Source organism: Cherax quadricarinatus, chromosome 42 (assembly GCF_038502225.1).
Source record: "Cherax quadricarinatus isolate ZL_2023a chromosome 42, ASM3850222v1, whole genome shotgun sequence".
Taxonomy (NCBI): Eukaryota; Metazoa; Arthropoda; class Malacostraca; order Decapoda; family Parastacidae; genus Cherax; species Cherax quadricarinatus.
The window spans coordinates 17,758,452-17,779,420 of NC_091333.1; the positions used below are offsets into that span (position 1 = coordinate 17,758,452).

A 20,969-nucleotide genomic window follows, 5' to 3' on the forward strand; every position below is an offset into this window, starting at 1 on the left:
ACTTATGCTTACTAGTAAAATCACATAATGAGGTAGTTGATTATTTAATTACTAAGAGATTGTACTATGAAATTTGAACAATAATGGAGCAAAACATACACTACACTACGTAGGCTTTTAAGTTGGACATTGTTTAGTTATTTTCTGTAAGATTAGTATCCCTGAGAAATCGTGATAGATCATTCTCGTTCGTGATTGTGTACAGTTGACCTATATTTGTTTTTCTAACAAGAATTTTCCCATCCCGTGTGAAGCATTGGTGTATTGTGTCATTATTCTCCCGCTTAAGTTTTTTGACTCTATACAGGAGGTTCTGACGTTTTTTGGTAAGACACTCGTTTATGTATACCTCTTTCTTTACTTTAATAGATGCAATAATTAAGTCTTTTTTCCTGTCATGTGAGTGGAATCTAAGCATAACACTTTTTCTACCATGGGATCCTAGTAACCTGGCTTCCTTTTCTTCTGACTCTGGTACTGTAACTTTTGTTTGGTCCTTTATGATCTGCAGAGTATTTTCTTTACTGTTTGTTTGGTTCATATCACTGGGAAAAAGTGGACTGTTAACTATTACTGCGTCTGATAGTTTATCTTGTTCAGTTTTGTCTTCTTGGAGAGCAAAGTAGTCACTGAACTGGTTATCTAAGTTGTTCTTCCATTCTTTTACTGCTTCTTCAACCTTCGTATTAAGAGATATTATTTGTTGGGTATGGCTATCTATGACTGTTTGGATGGTCTTGTCACAGTTAGTCATTCCTGGTGTTGATAACTTTTGTTCAAGACTGACCCCTCACGGAAGGTTCCTTGAAGTTGGTGAGGGGCTCTTGATTTAGGGAATTGGATCTGTGCTCCAGTTCCCCGAATTAAACCTGAATGCCTTCCACATCCCCCCGGCGCTGTATAATCCTACGGGTTTAGCGCTTCCCCTTGATTATAATAATAATAATAATAATGTTCAAGACTGAGGATTTTGTTCTCGAGTTGTGTCATCCTGGTGTCTTGTTTTGTTAGCGTCTCTCGAAGATTCATATTTTCAATAACTAAGGTGGAGATGCATGACTTCAGGATATCTGTATCATTGATCATACTTGAGAGACAACTTGGTAGGTTGAATCCGGGGAAGAGAGAGGTGGAGGCAGCCATGTTTGGTGTTGTGGAAAATACTGTATATATTTTCTGGAAATACAGTATTTATATGTAAATAGATGGCCATACTGTATTTAATAATATTTATGTCATAGAAAACGGAAAGCCTGCGTCTGCGCAGAGGGGACTCGCCATCTTGGTTTTGAATTTTGTACAAACGTTGGTGTAATGGGAAGAATTTTTCGTGTTCTAGAGGTTAAAATTGTGTTGACACCTCTCAAATAGGAGGCGAAATTGGTGGATGTGCATTCCTGCATAACTTGAGATATCAGACGACTGGACAAGACAGCTCCAGGAACTTCAGATAAGCTATCTAGATTTGTGTGTAATTCTGGCCAGCATTATTTTCAGCTGGCACTGGACAAGCACCTAAAGTCAGTTCCTGATCAGCCGGGCTGTGGCTCGTACGTTGGTTTGCGTGCAGCCAGCAGCAACAGCCTGGTTGATCAGGCGCTGATCCACCAGGAGGCCTGGTCACAGACCGGGCCGCGGGGGCGTTGACCCCCGAAACTCTCTCCAGGTAATCTCCAGGTAATAGATTTAGTTAGAGTGAGGTTTTCTGAGTATGATACACATTAATCTCCAGTCAAATTGGTGAGTGATATTAAGATATATTTTCCTTCTGTTATGTAATTGTGTATATATATAACCATTTATTATTTTTAATATACAGTCCACAAATTTATATATTTACCAGTATTCCTGGTGTATGTATATTTCATTTAATTAATAGGTCCAGAGCAACTTGTGGTTATGACAGTGGTAGGTATCGAAGGGGGACATTTTTTGCGACCTAGGTGTCCCAAATTCCTACTTGTCTATGTAACATTGATAAATAATAATTATCTTTGTTATCATTTACTGTTATGTACATAATTAGTTACATTCAGATAAATGCAATTTTCCACAGGTGTTATTGTTGTGGTGTAACTGGCAGTACAGTGGTTAGCATGGTTGCTTAATTCCCTATAAGACGTGGAATCGAACCTCTTTACAAGACGAGACGTATGGACAAGCCTCGTACACCCACTACCCGTCTTACCTAGCTATAAATATATACCTAGGTCCTATGTATAGGAGATGGTCGACTCTCGTGGGTTGCATCCTGGGGTAAAACCTGAAAAGGATTGATTAGCATTAATGGATCATCCTTGGTTACTAACTCTTTAATATTGATAATCCATATAAAGTCTTCTCGGTGTATATACAGTTATAGATGCACACCTGACCTGTATACATGTACCTGAATAAACTTTCTAGGAGAGCACTGTATACCTCCCGATTCACCCAGGGTTCAACTACAGGGTAAGTCGAGCTCTCAGTAACGGTGTTGTGAGGTACCTTTATGGAACCACTGTAAAATCATATGTAGATATGCTAAATGTAGTTTATCTTGCCCTATTTTACCTCCTAGATCATTCAGAATTACTCATATTGTTAAGTGGTTCATAACACTGGTCAACAACCAAAATGCTTCCAAGACCAGAGTAACAATTTCCAACTAATTTTAGGTCACTAATAATGAATATCATGGTTAAAATTGTTTGTTAGCTCTACTTTTTAATATAGACCTACGTGTTACAACAGGTTGCAACATGCTTGTGGCAGTCTGACTGACCTTCATTATTGCTCCAGCAGTCATAGAAGGTAGTTGTGATGTCCAAGTTTATATTTTGAGGTGAACGGCAGGTGATTGTCTTAGCCAAACACTTTTTAAACTTATAATAAATATTCACTGAGCAAGCTGTTGATATGAATGTGAGGCATATTATATTAATTTTATTTTCGTACTGAATGATATGAATACTTCTGCTTAGCTGGCATGTTCTGTATTATACCTGGAGTTTACTTGGAGAGAGTTCCGGGGGTCAACGCCCCCGCGGCCCGGTCTGTGACCAGGCCTCCTGGTGGATCAGAGCCTGATCAACCATGAATAATTTTTTTGTTTATCTTCAAATTGTTTGTTTTCTTTCCGAGTCTGAAAGGTGACTTGTAAACCATCAGTTCCTGTGGGCTATGCACCACATATAAAAGAAACTTATCAGAATATAAAGCTTATGTAGAAAATAATTTCCCAAAGTTGTGCTGTGTAAATAAACCTGATTAAAAGTGTATTTTGAAGAAGTGAACCGACAGGGAAGCTGTGTGCCTGCGCTGGGGGGCAGGAGGAGTCACCATTGTTTTTTGAATGTGATACAGGCATGCTAATGTAATGTGCTTAATTTTCGTCGCTCTAGGGGTTATATTGGGCTTAAAACCTCTCAAATAGGAGCCGAAATTGTTGGATGTGCAATCCTGCATAATTTGAGCATTAAGCAGATGGACAAGACAGCTCCAGGAACCTCAGATAAGATGTCTATGTTTATGTTAGTTCTGGCCAGTAATATTTTCATAAATGTAGACAGGAAGGTTTTTGAGTATGATACACAGTAATCTCCAGACAAATTGGTGAGTGTTATGATTATAAATTCTCTTGTTATATAAATGTGTATATGTAATCATTTATTAATTTTAATATACAGTCCACAAATTTATATTAAATTTTACCAGAATTCCTGGTGATGTACATTTTATTTGCAATTAATATAGGTCTAGAGCAACTTGTGGAGAGATAGATTATGGTAAGTATCGAAGGGGGACATTTTTTTGTGACCTAGGTGTCCTAAAAATTCCTACTTGTCTTTGTAACTTTGAAAAATAATAATTATCTTTGTTACCATTTACTGGTATGTATCTAATGATATACATCCAGGTAAATGTAATTTTCCACAGCATATATTGCAATGCATGAAATATGACGAATATCAATGGCAGCTCTGTGGTGACTTAAAAGTTGTTGCTCTTGTGATGGGCTTGTAGGGTGGATACACCAAGTACTGCCGATTTCTATGTGAATGGGACAGTCGTACCTGGAGAGAGTTCAGGGGGTCAACGCCCCCGCGGCCTGATCTGTGACCAGGCCTCATGGTGGATCAGGGCTTGATCAACCAGGCTGTTACTGCTGGCTGCACGCAATCCAACGTACGAACCACAGCCCGGCTGGTCAGGTACAAGAGGTTCCCACTACATCAGGAGAGACTGGCCACCTCGTCAATCATTGGAGCCTGGGATGAAAAATGTTCAACATCCACCTCTCACTGAACCAAACAAAATTTTGCTACCACCACTACACATAAAACTGGGGCTCATGAAAAACTTTGTAAAAGCTATGAACAAATCCGGTCAGGGATTCAAGTATTTAAATATCAAAATTCCCCTCACTGAGCGACGCTAAGATAAGAGAGGGAGTCTTCAGTGGTCCTCAGATTCCAGAGCTTCATAAAGATGGTGACTTTGAATCAGACCTTCATGGGAAGGAGAAAGCTGCTTGGCGAAGGGATTCCTCGGAAACAGAAGGAAAGCAACTATGAAGAAATGGTGGAAAACCTCATCAAGGCTTACAGGAACATGGGATGTAACATGTCACTTAAAATCCACTTTTTTGGACTCACATTTAGACTTTTTTTTTTATCCAGCGAACTGTGAAGCAGTTATTGACGAACATGGTGAAAGGTTTCACTAAGATATTTCAACCATGGAAAAATTGTACCAGGGCAAATGGGGCACAAAAATGCTTGCAGACTATTGCTGGACATTGGCAAGAAATGATTCTTCAGCCCACTATAAGTGTCAAGCAAAAAGATACATGTCTCGTAACTTTAAACCTATAACCAATAAGCATTTTTCAAGGTGATATTTGGATTCAGGACATGAAAATACATAAGAATTAACTAATCTCATTTAAGAAGCATACAACTTTTCAAACATTGTTAACCAATGCAATATAAATAACACCGGAGTTATGTGATTTTTTTTACCCTGACGAATATAACAAGAACATTGTGTGCGCCGGGGAAGTGGGGTACTTTTGCTTGGTCGGTGTATAGTACATCTGCCATCTCTTTGTCTTCTAGTGCATCAAAGACCATGTCATAACGGTCCAGTAATTATGAGAGGCAGGAGCGACGTGCTTTAAACTCATGCTGCCCTGAATTGTGCAGTGTTGGGTATGCCAGTGGTTAGCAATCTTGCTTTTTAGATCTCTCTCGGAGACTTTTATAATGAGGGACGTTAGTGCTATCGGTCATTTTTTTTTCTTTTTATTATTATTATAATCAATTTTTTTTTTTTTTTGCTATATTTGTGGAGTGAGGCTTTACCCGTTGCTTTTAACGACTGTGGGATGACCCTCGTGTCTAGGCTCAATCTCCACAGAATATTCAAGGCATGTGATAGAGGTTTCTTGCAGTTCTTGATGAACACGGAGGCCCACGAATCTCAGCCTAGAGCAGTGCTTGGACATACATATTGTCAATAGATTTTCAAAGTCACACGCCAACAGATGCATGAAGCTTTTGAAAGTTATGCTTTACCAGCGTTTTTTTTTTTACCTATAGTTAAGACGTTCTCAAAGTTATAAACGAAAAAATTGATGATTATTATTATTATTATAATCAAGGGGGAAGCGCTAAACCCGGAGGATTATACAGCGCCTGGGGGGGGGGATGTGGAAGGCATTCAGGCTTAATTCGGGGAACTGGAGCACAGATCCAATTCCCTAAATCAAGAGCCCCTCACCAACATCAAGGAACCTTCCTTGAGGGAAAAAAAAAAAAAAAAAAAAAAAAAAAAAAAAAAAAAAAAAATTGATGAAAAAAGCTTGATGTACCTAATAAATGTAAGGGGACCAAGACTTCAACACTTTCCTTTCACCCAACAGCTGCATGTGGTGGGATGGACACCCCTGGCAGCTGCAGGTGGTGGGATAGCCACCCATGGCAGCCGCAGTGGTGGAGTGGCCACTCCTGGCAGGTGCAGGTGGTGGAGCGGCCACCCCTGGCAGCTGCAGGTGGTGGGATGGCCACCCCTGGCAGGTGGTGGGATGGCCACCCCTGGCAGGTGGTGGGATGGCCACCCCTGGCAGGTGGTGGGATGGCCACCCCTGGCAGGTGGTGGGATGGCCACCCCTGGCAGTTGGTGGGATGGCCACCCCTGGCAGGTGGTGGGATGGCCTCTGATAGTGCCTGCAGGTAGTGAGATGGCCACCACTGGCAGCTTCAGGTGGGATGGCCACCCCTGGCAGCTGCAGGTGGTGGGATGGCCTCTCCTAACAGCTGCAGGTAGCGGGATGGCCACCACTGGCAGCTGCAGGTAGTGGGATGGCCACCACTGGCAGATGTAGGTGGTGGGATGGCCGTCACTGGCAGTTGCAGGTGGTGGGATGGCCTCTCCAAGCAGCTGCAGGTAGTGGGATGGCCACCACTGGCAGCTGCAGGTGGTGGGATGGCCACCACTGGCAGCTGCAGGTGGTGGGATGGCCTCTTCTAGCAGCTGCAGGTGGTGGGATGGCCACTCTTGGCAATGCAAGTGGTGAGATTGGCCACCCCTGGTAGCTGCAGGTGATGGGATGGCCACCCCTGGCAGCTGCAGGTAGTGAAGCAGCCAACCCTGGCAGCAGCAGGTAGTGGAGCGGCCACCCCTGGCAGCTGGAGGTGGTGGAGCAACCACCCCTGGCAGCTGCAGGTAGTGGAGCAGCCACCCCTGGCAGCTGGAGGTGGTGGAACAGCCACCCCTGGCAGCTGGAGGTGGTGGAGCGGCCACCCCTGGCAGCTGCAGATGGTGGAGCAGCCACCCCTGGCAGCTACAGGTGGTGGAGCAGCCACCCCTGGCAGCTGCAGGTGGTGGAGCAGCCACCCCTGGCAGCTGCAGGTAGTGGATTATTATTATAATCAAGGGGGAAGCGCTAAACCCGTAGGATTATACAGCGCCTTGGGGGGGGATGTGGAAGGCATTCAGGCTTAATTCGGGGAACTGGAGCACAGTTCCAATTCCCTAAATCAAGAGCCCCTCGCCAACATCAAGGAACCTTCCCTGAGGGGTGCAGGTAGTGGAGCAGCCACCCCTGGCAGCTGCAGGTGGTGGAGCGGCCACCCCTGGCAGTTGCAGGTGGTGGAGCGGCCACCCCTGGCAGCTGCAGGTGGTGGAGCAGCCACCCCTGGCAGCTGCAGGTAGTGGAGCAGCCACCCCTGGCAGCTGCAGGTGGTGGAGCAGCCACCCCTGGCAGCTGCAGGTGGTGGAGCGGCAACCCCTGGCAGTTGCAGGTGGTGGGATGGCCACCCCTGGCAGCTGCGGGTGGTGGAGCAGCCACCCCTGGCAGCTGCAGGTGGTGGAGCAGCCACTCCTGGCAGCTGCAGGTGGTGGAGCAGCCACCCCTGGCAGCTGCAGATGGTGGAGCAGCCACCCCTGGCAGCTGCAGGTAGTGGAGCAGCCACCCCTGGCAGCTGCAGATGGTGGAGCAGCCACTCCTGGCAGCTGCAGGTGGTGGAGCAGCCACCCCTGGCAGCTGCAGATGGTGGAGCAGCCACCCCTGGCAGCTGCATTATTATTATTACAATCAAGGGGGAAGCGCTAAACCCGGAGGATTATACAGCGCCTGGGGGGGTATGTGGAAGGCATTCAGGCTTAATTTGGGGAACTGGAGCACAGATCCAATTCCCTAAATCAAGAGCCCCTCACCAACATCAAGGAACCTTCCTTAAGGGGCTGGCAGCTGCAGGTAGTGGAGCAGCCACCCCTGGCAGCTGCAGATGGTGGAGCAGCCACCCCTGGCAGCTGCAGGTAGTGGAGCAGCCACTCCTGGCAGCTGCAGGTGGTGGAGCGGCCACCCCTAGCAGTTGCAGGTAGTGGAGCGGCCACCCCTAGCAGCTGCAGGTGGTGGAGCAGCCACCCCTGGCAGCTGCAGGTGGTGGGATGGCCACCTCTGGCAGCTGGAGGTGGTAGAGCGGCCACCCCTGCAGTTGCAGGTGGTGGGATGGCTACCCCTGGCAGCTGCAGGTGGTGGCCGCGGCGGGCGGGTTCTTTGTTATGGAGGAGCCGGGGTTCTGGTGTGGGAGGCGCCACCCTTCATGGGGGGTGAGTAGATGGTGGGGAAGGACCACTGTCCCGAAGAACACAAACTACTTTCTATTTCCCTGGAACAAACCTGATTACTTCCCAGTCTGCAGGAGCTGTATTACTCATACAGGTTTTGCGCTTTCCCCATGAATAATGAGGAGGCGTCAGCCCCGACCCCCCGCCGTCAGGAGCCTGACGTACTCACGTATATAGAGAAAATGGTCAGCTTGAGTACTAGAGAAAACGTACTAGCACGTGGTCCCATTATATTTGAAAACAAAACCTTAAAATGTGGATACTTAGTGATCACTATGTTATTGTTTCAGGTGAAGGAGGTTAATGTGAGGTTGTGGAGGTGAGGCTGTGGTGGTGGTGGTGGTGGTTGTGGTGGTGCATCATCATCCTGGAGGAGTGGTGGTGGTGGTGGCGGCGGCGTGGGCGCGGCGCCGCCAGCCTCAGTACACTCGGCGGGGCCTGCTGCTGCTGCTGCTGCTGCTGCTGCGCCCACCCCTGCTACTGCCCTCACCTCTACTTACTCTCAGGTATTTACCTCAAAATTACACCGCTTCTCGCTCACATCCTACACTTCCCGAGGTCTACAACACACTCTGTAGTTTACACCGACGGGGCCGAGAGGCTGACGATGCAGCGTTAAAAAGTAATGAAGGGCGTCGCTGGCTGGGCTATCAGCGGAGGTTGTAACGGCACAGGAATTTGTCACGGACACCTGCCACTGCGCTGTATTACTACCCTTGTTGGAGATATACCTCGAGCAGTTTGATGGTTCCTGTGGGAGGGGTGTGTGGTGACGGGGCAGGGCAGGGCAAGTGATGAGGGAGACGCTGCAGGCGGCGGTGCAGGTCGTCACGGGCCTCAGGACGCCATGTTCTTGCCTTTTCCTCTACGTCACTGGTCTCTCCCTCTCTCCAGTGCTCACGTCTGGTGTTTTATCAGTGATGTGGGATGGTTTTTAGCAAGCATGGGCAAACCTGTTGCATTGTGATGGTAGAGGGATAGAGCTTTCACTAGTGGTGGAGCTGACGTGGTGTAGCAGCCTGCCCCGGGCACCCTGGGGAAGGCCCAGGGCACCCTGGGGAAGGGACGGGTACCCGTTCCTCTGTCTTCCCCAGGACACTCCATGGTGACAACTATGTATGGCCTGTACAGGGGTTCCTCCATGGCAACCCTTGGGGGTTCCTCCTTGGCAATCAATGGGGGGTTCCTCCTTGGCAACCCGTGGTGGGGTTCCTCCTTGGCAACCCGTGGTGGGGGTTCTTCCCTGGCAACCCGTGGTGGGGTTCCTCCTTGGCAACCCGTGGTGGGGTCCTCCTTGGCAACCCGTGGTGGGGTTCCTCCCTGGCAACCCGTGGTGGGGTTCCTCCTTGGCAACCCGTGGTGGGGGTTCCTCCCTGGCAACCCGTGGTGGGGTTCCTGGCAACCCGTGGTGGGGATCCTCCTTGGCAACCCGTGGTGGGGATCCTCCTTGGCAACCCGTGGTGGGGTTCCTCCCTGGCAACCCGTGGTGGGGTTCCTCCCTGGCAACCCGTGGTTGGGGTTCCTCCTTGGCAACCCGTGGTGGGGTTCCTCCTTGGCAACCCGTGGTGGGGGTTCCTCCTTGGAAACCCGTGGTGGGGTTCCTCCTTGGCAACCCGTGGTGGGGTTCCTCCCTGGCAACCCGTGGTGGGGTTCCTCCTTGGCAACCCGTGGTGGGGGTTCCTCCTTGGCAACCCGTGGTGGGGTTCCTCCCTGGCAACCCGTGGTGGGGTTCCTCCCTGGCAACCCGTGGTGGGGTTCCTCCCAAGCAACCCGTGGTGGGGTTCCTCCTTTGCAACCCGTGGTGGGGGTTCCTCCTTGGTAACCCGTGGTGGGGTTCCTCCCTGGCAACCCGTGGAGGGAGGGGGTTCCTCCTCAGCAACCCGTGGAGATTCCCTCCTTAGCAACCCGCGGGAGGGTTCCTCCTCGGCAACCCGTGGGGGGGGGGAGATTCCTCCATAGCAACCCGTGCGGAAGCTCCTCCGTGGCAACCCGTGGGGGGTCCCCCCATGGCAGCCCATGAGGGTCCCTCCTTGGCAACCCATGGGGGTTCCTCCATGGCAACCAATCATGGGGCCCCCTTCCATGGCAACCAACCATGGGGGCCCCCTTCCATGGTAACCAACCATGGAGGCACCCAACCATGGAGGCCCCCTCCATGGCACCCAACCATGGAGGCCCCCTCCATGGCACCCAACCATGGAGGCCCCCTCCATGGCACCCAACCATGGAGGCCCCCTCCATGGCACCCAACCATGGAGGCCCCCTCCATGGCACCCAACCATGGAGGCCCCCTCCATGGGACCCAACCATGGAGGCCCCCTCCATGGCACCCAACCATGGAGGCCCCCTCCATGGCACCCAACCATGGAGGCCCCCTCCATGGCACCCAACCATGGAGGCTCCCCTTCCATGGCAACCAAAAGGACCCTTTATGGAGATCATCAATGTGAATCAGTGACGGGGTCCCCTCCATAGATACTTCACAGGGTTGGTCTCACTGTGGGGACACGCAGGTAACTGTGGCACAGCCTGGACTGTACTTCAGCAGCTGTTATTATTTTGAGACCTTCGTTGCATAAATCAAGTATTTTAAACGTAAAGTTGACATTGGTAAAACAATGGTTTAAGTATATTACAGTGCTATAAGAGAGTGCTAGCTCAGAAATGTATTAAGAGTTGTTTAGCTATGTTTAACTAGCTCTGGGTATTCTGCCGAAGCATATTGTGGCAAGTGTTTACATAGATTATTTTCTATGTATTAATAGGAAAGTGCAAAACCTCAATGTATACCAGAATAAACTTGCTTACTAGTCACTTCGACCATTTTTTGGGGGGTTATCCTAGGTAATTTACACTATGATTATTGTACTTATGTGTACTTGTGCCAATATACACATACTTGGAGCTCATACAATCAGTTCCTTGGGAATGAGAGGTAATCGGGTTTGATCCAAGGAAGGAGAGGGTAGCTCATATTCCTTGGATCATGAGCCCTTCAGCAACACAGGACCACACAGTAGTAAATGTACATCAAGTTTTCACATGTTAGCAAATTACCAAAAAAAATTAAACGTATTTTTTATTTAATAGTTTTGTCATGGGTAAATAGCAGATTAAATACAACAAAAATATGAGTAGAGATAATTCCTAACTGAAAAAAAGTACTATATAAGTAAATTTAAATTGTTTATGGTTAAAGACTAGTGAAAAGTTCAAACATCCTGTCAAGATAAGCAGAGTCTTGGCCTTTCTGAAAATGTTGAGGCATCCTCTTATAATGTCACATTGTGTGGAAGGTTTATGTTAACAGAGAGATAAGACACAGGGGCTGTATAACCCATAAGGATTTAGCAAGTGTTTTTTGAATATACTAAGAAGTACTAACCTTGTGGGTTTAGTGCTTAGTTTTGATTGTAATAATACCTGGAGTTTACCTGGAGAGAGTTCCGGGGGTCAACGCCCCCGTGGCCCGGTCTGTGACCAGGCCTCCTGGTGGATCAGAGCCTGATCAACCAGGCTGTTGCTGCTGGCTGCACGCAAACCAACGTACGAGCCACAGCCCGGCTGGTCAGGAACCGACTTTAGGTGCTTGTCCAGTGCCAGCTTGAAGACTGCCAGGGGTCTGTTGGTAATCCCCTTTATGTATGCTGGGAGGCAGTTGAACAGTCTTGGGCCCCTGACACTTATTGTATGGTCTCTTAACGTGCTAGTGACACCCCTGCTTTTCATTGGGGGGATGTTGCATCGTCTGCCAAGTCTTTTGCTTTCGTAGTGAGTGATTTTCGTGTGCAAGTTCGGTACTAGTCCCTCTTGGATTTTCCAGGTGTACATAATCATGTATCTCTCCCTCCTGCGTTCCAGGGAATACAGTTTTAGGAACCTCAAGCGCTCCCAGTAATTGAGGTGTTTTATCTCCATTATGCGCGCTGTGAAGGTTCTCTGTACATTTTCTAGGTCAGCAATTTCACCTGCCTTGAAAGGTGCTGTTAGTGTGCAGCAATATTCCAGCCTAGATAGAACAAGTGACCTGAAGAGTGTCATCATGGGCTTGGCCTCCCTGGTTTTGAAGGTTCTCATTATCCATCCTGTCATTTTTCTAGCAGATGCAATTGATACAATGTTATGGTCCTTGAAGGTGAGATCCTCCGACATGATCACTCCCAGGTCTTTGACGTTGTTGTTTCGCTCTATTTTGTGGCCAGAATTTGTTTTGTACTCTGATGAAGATTTAATTTCCTCATGTTTACCATATCTGAGTAATTGAAATTTCTCATCGTTGAACTTCATATTGTTTTCTGCAGCCCACTTAAAGATTCGGTTGATGTCCGCCTGGAGCCTTGCAGTGTCTGCAATGGAAGACACTGTCATGCAGATTCGGGTGTCATCTGCAAAGGAAGACACGGTGCTGTGGCTGACATCCTTGTCTATGTCGGATATGAGGATGAGGAACAAGATGGGAGCAAGTACTGTGCCTTGTGTAACAGAGCTTTTCACCGTAGCTGCCTCGGACTTTACTCTGTTGACGACTACTCTCTGTGTTCTGTTAGTGAGGAAATTATAGATCCATCGACCGACTTTTCCTGTTATTCCTTTAGCACGCATTTTGTGCGCTATTACGCCATGGTCACACTTGTCGAAGGCTTTTGCAAAGTCTGTATATATTACATCTGCATTCTTTTTATCTTCTAGTGCATTTAGGACCTTGTTGTAGTGATCCAATAGTTGAGACAGACAGGAGCGACCTGTTCTAAACCCATGTTGCCCTGGGTTGTGTAACTGATGGGTTTCTAGATGGGTGGTGATCTTGCTTCTTAGGACCCTTTCAAAGATTTTTATGATATGGGATGTTAGTGCTTTCGGTCTGTAGTTCTTTGCTGTTGCTATACTGCCCCCTTTGTGGAGTGGGGCTATGTCTGTTGTTTTTAGTAACTGTGGGACGACCCCCGTGTCCATGCTCCCTCTCCATAAGATGGAAAAGGCTCGTGATAGGGGCTTCTTGCAGTTCTTGATGAACACTGAGTTCCATGAGTCTGGCCCTGGGGCAGAGTGCATGGACATGTCATTTATCGCTTGTTCGAAGTCATTTGGCGTCAGGATAACATCGGATAGGCTTTTGTTAACCAAATTTTGTGGCTCTCATAAAAAATTCATTTTGATCTTCGACTCTCAGTCTGGTTAGCGGCTTGCTAAAAACTGAGTCATATTGGGACTTGAGTAGCTCACTCATTTCCTTGCTGTCATCTGTGTAGGACCCATCTTGTTTAAGTAGGGGCCCAATACTGGACGTTGTTCTCGACTTTGATTTGGCATAGGAGAAGAAATACTTTGGGTTTCTTTCGATTTCATTTATGGCTTTTAGTTCTTCCCTCGATTCCTGACTCCTATAAGATTCCTTTAGCTTGAGTTCGATGCTTGTTATTTCTCTGACCAGTGTCTCCCTACGCATTTCAGATATATTGACCTCTTTTAGCCGCTCTGTTATTCTTTTCCGTCGCCTGTAAAGGGAGTGCCTGTCTCTTTCTATTTTACATCTACTCCTCCTTTCTCTTAGAGGAATAAGCCTTGTGCATACATCGAGTGCCACCAAATTAATCTGTTCTAGGCATAAGTTGGGGTCTGTGTTGCTTAGTATATCTTCCCAGCTTATATCGGTTAGGACTTGGTCCCACTTTATGTTTTTGTTATTGAAGTTGAATTTGGTGAATGCTCCCTCGTGACTAGTCTCATTATGTCGGTCTGGGGCTCCACGCATACATGTCTGAACCTCAATTATATTGTGATCTGAGTATATTGTTTTTGATATGGTGACATTTCTTATCAGATCATCATTGTTAGTGAAGATGAGGTCTAGTGTATTCTCCAGTCTAGTAGGCTCTATTATTTGCTGGTTTAAATTGAATTTTGTGCAGAGATTTAAAAGCTCATGTGAGTGTGAGTTTTCATCAGAGCTGCCTCCTGGTGTTATTACTGCAACAGTATTATTTGCTATATTCCTCCATTTTAGGTGCCTTAAGTTGAAATCCCCCAGGAGCAAGATGTTGGGTGCAGGAGCTGGAAGATTTTCCAGACAGTGGTCAATTTTTAACAGCTGTTCCTGGAATTGCTGGGATGTTGCATCCGGAGGCTTGTAGACTACCACAATGACTAGGTTTTGGTTCTCGACCTTTACTGCTAAAACTTCCACTACATCATTTGAGGCATTTAGCAGTTCTGTGCAAACAAGTGACTCTGCAATGTACAGGCCAACCCCCCCCTTTTGCCTGTTCACTTTGTCACAATTGTATAGGTACTAGGTACCTAGGTAATAGGTACAAAATAAAATAGGGTTATTGGAAGAATTAGAGGTAAGACAGAATGTAGGATTGCAGATGAGCAAGGAGGTTTCAGAGTGGGTAGAGGATGTGTAGATCAAGTGTTTACATTGAAGCATGTATGTGAACAGTAATTAGATAAAGGTAGGGAAGTTTTTATTGCAGTTATGGATTTAGAAAAGGCATATGATAGTGGGGATAGGGGAGCAATGTTGCAGGTGTTGCAAGTACGTATATGGAATATATTGGTGGTAAGTTACTAAATACTGTAAAGAGTTTTTATGAGTATAGTGAGGTTCAGGTTAGGGTGTGTAAAGGTAGGTCTTAGACCTGTAAATATAAAAGAAACTACCTCTTTATAAATTCAAGTCTCTTCTCAAAGATCACTTACTCACCCAAAACCAAATAAATACTGAATAACTGAACCTTGTAAATTGTATATCTTAAATGTTTCTCACAATTGTATCACATAAATGTTAAACCTAAGACCTAATCTAACTTTGTTATTTTTTAAATACACTACCTAACAGAATACTCCATTCTACTGAATGTACAGCAATGCATGCAACCATATGACCTGTCTTTGTAATACTCATTTGTGCTTTATTGTTATCTGTTTACAATAATGTTTTATCACTGATTACATCATTGCTTAGTTAATCTTAAGTTAATTTTAAGCCTGCCCGTAATGCTATACATACAAGTGGCTTTGGCATGCTGCTCTTACCTGTATTTTTTGTACCTCTTTATGTATGTTCAAATTATTAAATAAATAAATGTGTAAAGTCACCATGGTTGTTTAATATATTTATAGATTGGGTTATAAAAGAAGTAAATGCTAGGGTGTTTGGGAGAGGGGTGGGATTAAATTATGGGGAATCAAATACAAAATGGGAATTGACAGTTACTTTTTGCTGATGATACTGTGCTTATGGGAGATTCTAAAGAATAATTGCAAAGGTTAGTGGACGAGTTTGGGAGTGTGTGTAAAGGTAGAAAGTTGAAAGTGAACATAGAAAAGAGTAAGGTGATGAGAGTATCAAATGATTTAGATAAAAATTGGATATCAAATTGGGGAGGAGGAGTATGGAAGAAGTGAATGCTTTCAGATATTTGGGAGTTGACGTGTCAGCGGATGGATTTATGAAAGATGAGGTTATCATAGAATTGATGAAGGAAAAAAGGTGAGTGGTGCATTGAGGTATATGTGGAGACAAAAAACGTTATCTATGGAGGCAAACAAGGGAATGTACGAAAGTATAGTAGTACCAACACTCTTATATGGGTGTGAAGCTTGGGTTGTAAGTGCTGCAGCGAGGAGGCGGTTGGAGGCAGTGGAGATGTCCTGTCTAAGGGCAATGTGTGGTGCAAATATTATGCAGAAAATTCAGTGTGTGGAAATTAGGTGTGGAGTTAATAAAAGTATTAGTCAGAGGGCTGAAGAGGGGTTGTTGAGGTGGTTTGGTCATTTAGAGAGAATGGATCAAAGTAGAATGACATGGAGAGCATATAAATCTGTAGGGGAAGGAAGGCGGGGTAGGGGTCGTCCTCGAAAAGGTTGGAGGGAGGGGGTAAAGGAGGTTTTGTGGGCAAGGGGCTTGGACTTCCAGCAAGCGTGTGTGAGCGTGTTAGATAGGAGTGAATGGAGACGAATGGTATTTGGGACCTGACGAGCTGTTGGAGTGTGAGCAGGGTAATATTTATTGAAGGGATTCAGGGAAACTGGTTATTTTTATATAGCCAGACTTGAGTCCTGGAAATGGGAAGTACAATGCCTGCACTTTAAAGGAGGGGTTTTGGGATATTGGCAGTTTGGAGGGATATGTTGTGTATCTTTATACGTATCTGCTTCTAAACTGTTGTATTCTGAGCACCTCTGCAAAAACAGTGATTATGTGTGAGTGAGGTGAAAGTGTTGAATGATGATGAAAGTATTTTCTTTTTGGGATATTCTTTCTTTTTGGATCACCCTGCCTCGGTGAGAGACTGCCGACTTGTTAAAAAAAAAAAAAAAGATAGCTCAGTAACCCATAGAGGTTTAACACCACTTTTGTGAATACAATGAAAATTGTTTATTGGGGCAAAAACTGCAGTTGTTAATATCTTTTATATATATTCGTTAGTGTATGTGCATGCAGGGGTCACATATATATCTACCTAGAGGGTGTTGGGGGTCAATGCCTCCTTGTCTTGCAGTAGATCAGGGTCTGATCAACCAGGCTGTTACTGGCAGCCACATGCTATCTAGTGTATGAACCACAGCCAGGCTGGTCAGGTACTGACTTGAGGTGTCAGTCCAGCTTTCTCTTGAAGACAACCAGGGGTCTATTGGTAATCCCCTTTATGTATGCTAAGAGGCAGTTGAACAGTCTTGGGCCCCTCACACTTGTTGTGTTATCTTTTAGTGTATTCATGGCACCCTTGCTTTTCATTGGGTGGATGTTGCACCACCTGCTGAGTCTTTTTCGTACTTTCATAGGGAGTGATTTCTGTCTGTAGATTTGGTGGGACTAGTCAGAGAGATAAGATTTTGTTCAGAATTTTAACCCCACATTTTTAATACCTGGAAAATCCTAGAGGGACTAGTACCAAACTTGCACACGAAAGTCACTCCCTTCGAAACCAAAAGACTTGGCAGACGATGCAGCATCCCCCCAATGAAAAGCAGGGGTGTCACTAGCACGTTAAGAGACAACACAGTAAGCGTCAGGGGCCCAAGACTGTTCAACTGCCTCCCAGCATACATAAGGGGGATTACCAATAGACCCCTGGCTGTCTTCAAGCAGGCACTGGACAAGCACCTACAGTCAGTACCTGACCAGCCGGGCTGTGGTTCGTACGTTGGATTGCATGCAGCCAGCAGTAACAGCCTGGTTGATCAGGCCCTGATCCACCATGAGGCCTGGTCACAGACCGGGCCGCGGGGGTGTTGACCTCTGGAACCCTCTCCAGGTAAACTATAGAGGGTTCACCACCCAGGATAACCCAAGAAAGGCATCGTGTCATTTCCATTGGGGTCCTCAGTCTTGTCCCCCAGGATGCAACGTACACCAATCCACTAACACCCAAAGACCTACTTGCTAGGTGAATGGGGACAGCAGGTGTAAGGAAACACCCAATGCTTTCACCCTTGCCAGGGATCGCACCATGGACACTGTGTGAGGCGAGAGCTTTGCCTTCAAGGCCACAGGACACCTAGTATTTTCCAGGTGTAAATTATGATTCATCTTTATCACCTGCATTCCAAGGAGCACAGCTCCAGGGACTTCAAACAGTCCCAGTAATTGAGGTGCTTAGCTTGTATATTTAGTGAAAGTTCTCTGTAGAGTCTCCAGGTCTGCAATTTTGTTAGTATACAGCAGTATTACAGCCTAAAGAGAATTAGTGCCTTAAAGGATCATCATTGGCTTAGCATCCCTAGTTTTGAAGGTTCTCATTATCCATCATATCATTTTCCTAGCAAATGTGATAATGACATTGTTGTAATCTTTGAAAGAGAGATTCTCTGACATTATCATTCCCAAGTCCTTCACATTAGTTTTTTGTTCTATTATGTCGTTAGAATTTGTTTTATACTCTGAATTAGCTTTTATTACCTGAAGTTTTCCATACCAGAGTAATTGAAATTTGGCCTTATTGAACTTTGTATTGTTTTCTGTGGTCCACTGGAAGACTTGGGTTATATCCACTTGGAGATTTGCAATATCCTACATGCCTGGAGTCTACCTGGAGGATATTCCGGAGATCAACGCCCCCATGGCCCGGTCCACGACCAGGCCTCCCAGTAGATATGTACTGGCAAATCATTCAATTCAATTCCTCAGTGGATGACACTCGTGCAAATTCTAGTATTGTCAGCAAAGGAAGACACGGTGTTATGGTTTGCATCTCCCTCTATGTCAGATATGAGGATGAGGAAAAGGATGTGAGCGAGTATTGTACCTTGTAGAACAGCTTTTTACTGTAGCCACCTCTGACTTAACTCTGTTTATCATTACTCTTTGTGTTCTGTTGGTCAGAAAGTTAAAGATCCATCTACCTACTTTTTCCATTATTCCTGTATCATGCATTTTGTGTGCTATTACACCATGATTGCATTTGTCAAAGGCTTTTGCAAAGTCTGTGTATATAGGTGTTCCTTGACTTACAATGGGGTTACATTCTTACGAACCTATCATGTTAAAAATATGTGGAACAAAAATGATAAATAAATGAGTAAATGAGTGAATGTGTGGGGAGTTTTGAATCAAGTGTGAGAGTAATGGTGGTTGGGGATTTCAATGCTAAAGTGGGTAAAAATGTTATGGAGGGAGTAGTAGGTAAATTTGGGGTGCCAGGGGTAAATGTAAATGGGGAGCCTTTAATTGAGCTATGTGTAGAAAGAAATTTGGTAATAAGTAATACATATTTTATAAAAAAGAGGATAAATAAATATACAAGGTATGGTGTAGCACGTAATGAAAGTAGTTTGTTAGATTATGTATTGGTGGATAAAAGGTTGATGGGTAGGCTCCAGGATGTACATGTTTATAGAGGGGCAACTGATATATCGGATCATTATTTAGTTGTAGCTACAGTTAGAGTAAGAGGTAGATGGGAAAAGAGGAAGGTGGCAACAACAAGTAAGAGGGAGGTGAAAGTGTATAAACTAAGGGAGGAGGAAGTTCGGGCGAGATATAAGCGACTATTGGCAGAAAGGTGGGCTAGTGCAAAGATGAGTAGTGGGGGGGTTGAAGAGGGTTGGAATAGTTTTAAAAATGCAGTATTAGAATGTGGGGCAGAAGTTTGTGGTTATAGGAGGGTGGGGGCAGGAGGAAAGAGGAGTGACTGGTGGAATGATGAAGTAAAGGGTGTGATAAAAGAGAAAAAGGTAGCTTATGAGAGGTTTTTACAAAGCAGAAGTGTTATAAGAAGAGCAGAGTATATGGAGAGTAAAAGAAAGGTAAAGAGAGTGGTGAGAGAGTGCAAAAGGAGAGCAGATGATAGAGTGGGAGAGGCACTGTCAAGAAATTTTAATGAAAATAAGAAAAAATTTTGGAGTGAGTTAAACAAGTTAAGAAAGCCTAGGGAAAGTATGGATTTGTCAGTTAAAAACAGAGTAGGGGAATTAGTAGATGGGGAAAGGGAGGTATTAGGTAGATGGCGAGAATATTTTGAGGAACTTTTAAATGTTGAGGAAGAAAGGGAGGCGGTAATTTCATGCACTGGCCAGGGAGGTATACCATCTTTTAGGAGTGAAGAAGAGCAGAATGTAAGTGTGGTGGAGGTACGTGAGGCATTACGTAGAATGAAAGGGGGTAAAGCAGCTGGAACTGATGGGATCATGACAGAAATGTTAAAAGCAGGGGGGGGATATAGTGTTGGAGTGGTTGGTACTTTTGTTTAATAAATGTATGAAAGAGGGGAAGATACCTAGGGATTGGCGGAGAGCATGTATAGTCCCTTTATATAAAGGGAAAGGGGACAAAAGAGATTGTAAAAATTATAGAGGAATAAGTTTACCGAGTATACCAGGAAAAGTATACGGTAGGGTTATAATTGAAAGAATTAGAGGTAAGACAGAATGTAGGATTGCGGATGAGCAGGGAGGCTTCGGAGTGGGTAGGGGATGTGTAGATCAAGTGTTTACATTGAAGCATGTATGTGAACAGTATTTAGATAAAGGTAGGGAAGTTTTTATTGCATTTATGGATTTAGAAAAGGCATATGATAGAGTGGATAGAGGAGCAATGTGGCAGATGTTGCATGTATGTGAAAGTATAAAGGTAGGGAAGTTTTTATTGCATATGGATTTGCATATGATAGAGTGGATAGCAATGTGGCAGATGTTGCAAGTATATGGGATAGGTTAAGATGCTGTTAAGAGTTTTTATGAGGATAGTGAGGCTCAGGTTAGGGTGTGTAGAAGAGAGGGAAAATACTTCCCGGTAAAAGTAGGTCTTAGACAGGGATGTGTAATGTCACCATGGTTGTTTAATATATTTATAGATGAGGTTGTAAAAGAAGTAAATGCTAGGGTGTTCGGGAGAGGGGTGGGGTTAAATTATGGGGAATCAAATTCAAAATGGGAATTGACACAGTTACTTTTTGCTGATGATACTGTGCTTATGGGAGATTCTAAAGAAAAATTGCAAAGGTTAGTGGATGAGTTTGAGAATGTGTGTAAAGGTAGAAAGTTGAAAGTGAACATAGAAAAGAGTAAGGTGATGAGGGTATCAAATGATTTAGATAAAGAAAAATTGGATATCAAATTTGGGAGGAGGAGTATGGAAGAAGTGAATGTTTTCAGATACTTGGGAGTTGACGTGTCGGCGGATGGATTTATGAAGGATGAGGTTAATCATAGAATTGATTAGGGAAAAAAGGTGAGTGGTGCGTTGAGGTATATGTGGAGTCAAAAAACGTTATCTGTGGAGGCAAAGAAGGGAATGTATGAAAGTATAGTAGTACCAACACACTTATATGGATGTGAAGCTTGGGTGGTAAATGCAGCAGCGAGGAGACGGTTGGAGGCAGTGGAGATGTCCTGTCTAAGGGCAATGT

At 45.2% G+C, this 20,969-nt stretch overlaps 1 protein-coding gene across 1 annotated transcript in view; it reads left to right on the forward strand.

The window, feature by feature from the left end:
- The first annotated feature begins 8,353 nt into the window (after window positions 1-8,353).
- LOC128695664 (zinc finger and BTB domain-containing protein 14) overlaps window positions 8,354-20,969 on the forward strand; it is a 98,364-nt gene continuing 85,748 nt past the window's right edge. Inside the window, exon 1 of the mRNA XM_070093374.1 lies at window positions 8,354-8,621. The gene's annotated coding sequence lies outside the window, so the exon portion shown is untranslated. The remainder of the gene's footprint in view (window positions 8,622-20,969) is intronic.